Below are 4,192 nucleotides of genomic sequence, written 5' to 3'. Positions count from 1 at the left end.
ATAGTTTGAATCTGTTTATGTTTATGTTAAACAGGACACACAGGATATTAAATCAGTCTATTAACAACATTATGCTAAAGAGGAAAAAGAAGATAAGCATTTAATACATTTTCTCCTTTTATTGTTTTTACTATCGTCATTTTCCCCATTCTCCAAGATAAATGTTACCGATTATCTTTGATTGAAGAATATGAAGAATCTAAAAGAAGACGATTCAAGTGGAAATTCAACAGCATTTTCCATTTACAAATTTTCCATGCTGATAATGGTGCACTTAGGTGCAAATCTTAAACTGATAAAAACTTATTTCAGTTTCTTTTTCAGATAATAAAAATGTCTCATTATTCCAAAACAACGTGCGTTTTTGATGCTGGCGAACGCCAAACGAAAGTAACCGATAAGCGCAGACGATAAAAACAGGATCTGTGTCTTCCAGAAAGGAAAGAATCTTGCAAAACGTTATTATTCCAATTTTACATAAACAACCTCATATATGTAAACCTATTTTAGCAGTTTGCGTGGTCGATAGAATAATTTTTTTGAAAATTTTAAAACTTCTATTTATTTCGCTACTGGGAGCTTAATTTATATACAAAGAATAAGTGGTAAGAAATACATCAGTCTACATTGCGACATAAGAGCAGAAGAGACCAAAATTTCCCCCTTCGTTGGTTTTTTACTATGAGATTTGGATAGGGATTTCTTTGACACGTGTTGATTTAGGCAAAGGAAATTTAGGTATCTTTGAAAGAATGTGCTAAGTATTAAGGATTTTTCTATCCCTTCACTCGGAGCGTGAGAAAAATGCTGAAAACATCAGTTTTCTAGAGCGTGTGTAGAATTTATTAAATAAAAAGTGGAAACTGGATCAGAAAATAAGGGCACATTTTAGAATGAAGTTAATATGGCCTAAATGAAGAAAAAATTAGGAAATAAATTAGAATTTAAATTAGATTGAGATATCATTACATATATGTGTATTTTAAATACTTCTATTGCTAAAGAATTATAATGTCTGAACAAATAATAGGTCTTCATTTGGATTATTTTCAAATAATTGTACTTTTAATTATTTTCTTATGGCAGCTGAAAGTTTTGTACAAAATTTATTCTCTAATAAAGGTGTTTTATCCCTCCCTAGCGTAATAAGTGCGTACTTTGGGCAAGTCCGTGAACGCCACGAATGCTCAGATTTTTTACTTTAAGAGTCCCGCACATGAGCATTTTGTACTTTGTAGTTTAGTGAAGAAAGCCATATATACATTTTGGATGTCATTTTTTAAAAAATCTATTGAAACTAAAATTTCATACAGAATTATGACTTTAGTACCAAGATCATATATAAAATTTCATTTACTAAATGTACGTGAAAGTACTGACCTGCAGACTACCAACGTTTTGTCATATTTGTTTAAATTGGATAAAAATCTATACATCAGATGCTAAAATTGTGTACCAAATTGTAACCATCTAGCTCTAAATCTTATAATCTTCGGGCTTATTAGTATTCGGTCAGCATGACAGACAGACTTCATACGAAGGGATTTATTTCATAATTAGATAGAAGTTTATAAATATAATATGAAGATCGCATACAAAAATCCACAAGGTACAAAAAAAGGTAGTTTTGAGTTATAATTTTTTTTTAAAACAGATACAATATCAAAACAAAAGTTTTTTGGATTTAAAGAGGAGGACTCGAAGTGAAATCCACTACTGTTTTTAAAAATGCTGTAATGCTGTCTGTAGCAGCTGATTGTTTAAAAAAACAATTTTTTGGCTTTCTGTTTCTTTCTTTTTCTACTCATAATAAAGATGAGTCTGTGTGTATTGGCGCTATGCAGTCCAGTCTGTTTGAATTAAATGTGGCACACAATATTAAATGTGGCACATATATACCTCGGATGGTAAAAATGTGTACCTAGAAGCAATTGAATTTTCTTTAATTAGAATTTTTAGTTATTAAAAATTAAGTTGAATTTTGTTATTTTTCTGCAATAACTTCTGAGAATATTATTGCACAAAAATGAATTTTACAAGGTTTCAAATTTATATTTATATTATTATTATTTAATATTTATCTTTTTAATGATAACATAAAAATCGTGCACATTTTTCTTGAATTTCGGCAATTTTTTTTTAGAAATATATATTGCCTAATTTTCAATAATCGATTACATTATTTTTTTGAAATTCAAACTGTTTTCATTGTTCTATTAAATATTTAATCGCATGATTTTCTCTAATTGCTGAAATCTAAATTAGAAGGTCTTTGTTTAATATTTGTGTAGTTTACAGAATGAATAAAAAAAATCGTTGCAGTATCGCGAAATTCAAAAGATAGATAAATCGAATATTTACATATTTTTATTAAAAATGTGATGATTTGGAACTCGTCTCCATTGGAAAGATTCATGCACATAATAAACAGAACTGAAATAAGACAATTAATGGCTAAGAGTCTGATAGAATCATGGTTATGAAGCTTTATCTAAGATTTAAACAACATTAAATGGGACCAATATCAGCGGCGAACTAGTTGGTCACCAAAGGCGACTACATAGCAATAAATGATATTAAAACTATTGATATTTAACACGGGCCGCTGTGACTTAGTGGTATGGTCGCAGCTTCGGAACCGGACGGCTTCAGGCTCGAGACCCGATTCTACCAAAGAACTGTCATGCAAGCGGGTTTGGTGCACTCTAAATCCGTTAGGGTCAGACGTCTTCCTGCTGGTGTGATGAGGTAATTTGGAGAGGAGGGTGCCAGTCCAGATGTCGTCCTCGTCATCTGACCGCGGTTCAAAATTACGAGGGCCGTCCCAAATAGCCTTAGTCTTGCTTTAAAACGGAACGTTAATATAACTAAATATCAAATTTTTGATCTTATCTGTCAGATAATAAGTCTAAATTGCATTTTCAATGCTGTTTATTATGCAACGAATTAAAACACAATGTTGCAATTCAGGAGCAAACGAGTAAGCCAAGCGGGAGGACAAACCCTTGGTTTGGCCAATGATCAAACATTTCGAAACCAATACTTTCCCAAAAATAACATTTAAATGACTATTTAGTAATAATCTGAATTCACTACAGCGATTGCGAAAATATTGCTTTTTTTAAAAAAAAGACGTAATTAGCTTAATTTCCATTCCATAAATAAGCCCAGCGTTTGTGGAGGTTGGTCATTAAACAGAAATGAAACGGTTCGAATTCTCATCATAAATTCTTTCTCAAAATGAACTGCAGTGCTTAGAATATGGCCAATTAATAGACCAATTAGTAGAATGGAACACAAGTATTATTTCCGAGAAAAAATACATTTTGTGAATAAAACATTTCTATTAAATCGGCGTTTTAATTGGATTCAGTTTTGCAAAAAGGGGAACCAACTCCAAAACACATATTTTAAGATTGTTTATCGGAAAATATTACTGAAAAAAATTTAAATGTTATTTATTTATTTTATTTATTTTTTGCAAAATGAACTATAACATTTAGTATGCTGTGTAACGGATTGTAATTTGATTTTTTAATATCATTTTAGCTCTTGTGCAACAACTTAACAACAACAACAATCAACCAACCTGGATTTTACACAGCAAACTACATGCATTCTATTTAAGTTTCAAATTATACATTTTATTAAATTTTACTGGATTTTCTACAAGTTAATTATATATATTTTTCTGTGAATATTTTTACACAAATAATGGCAATACCTTATGAGGTAAAAAACATTGAGATTGGACGTTTGTGTATTGCGAAATTATTTCAATTCCGTTGCTTTTATATTCACTGAAATAATTAGCTCTTACTGGTTTAGTGAGTTAAAGCAAAGCAAGATAAAATAATAAACTCGCATACTGATGTATTAAATTTTTCATCCAAAACATTTACCCAAAAACTTTCGTTATATGTTATTTTAAAAGTTTCATGTTGTTTTTTCAAACGCGTTTAATATCTCTTTGCATTAATGAGATGCCTCTTACAATTCAGAAATTGATGAAATTCATCGAGGGCTAGTTTAACTCATCCAATACGCATTTCCATAAATCTTTTTAGAATTTTTTTTTTTTTTTTTTTTTTTTTTTTTTTTTTTTTTTTTTTTATCAAACAGCAACTTTCTACCTTAAATGGTTGAAAAATAATTGTCATTTACAAATAAGAATCAGATAAATAAATAAATA

The sequence above is a fragment of the Argiope bruennichi genome, chromosome 9 (assembly GCF_947563725.1).
Source record: "Argiope bruennichi chromosome 9, qqArgBrue1.1, whole genome shotgun sequence".
NCBI lineage: Eukaryota > Metazoa > Arthropoda > Arachnida > Araneae > Araneidae > Argiope > Argiope bruennichi.
Note: the sequence above shows the minus strand (reverse complement) of the source record.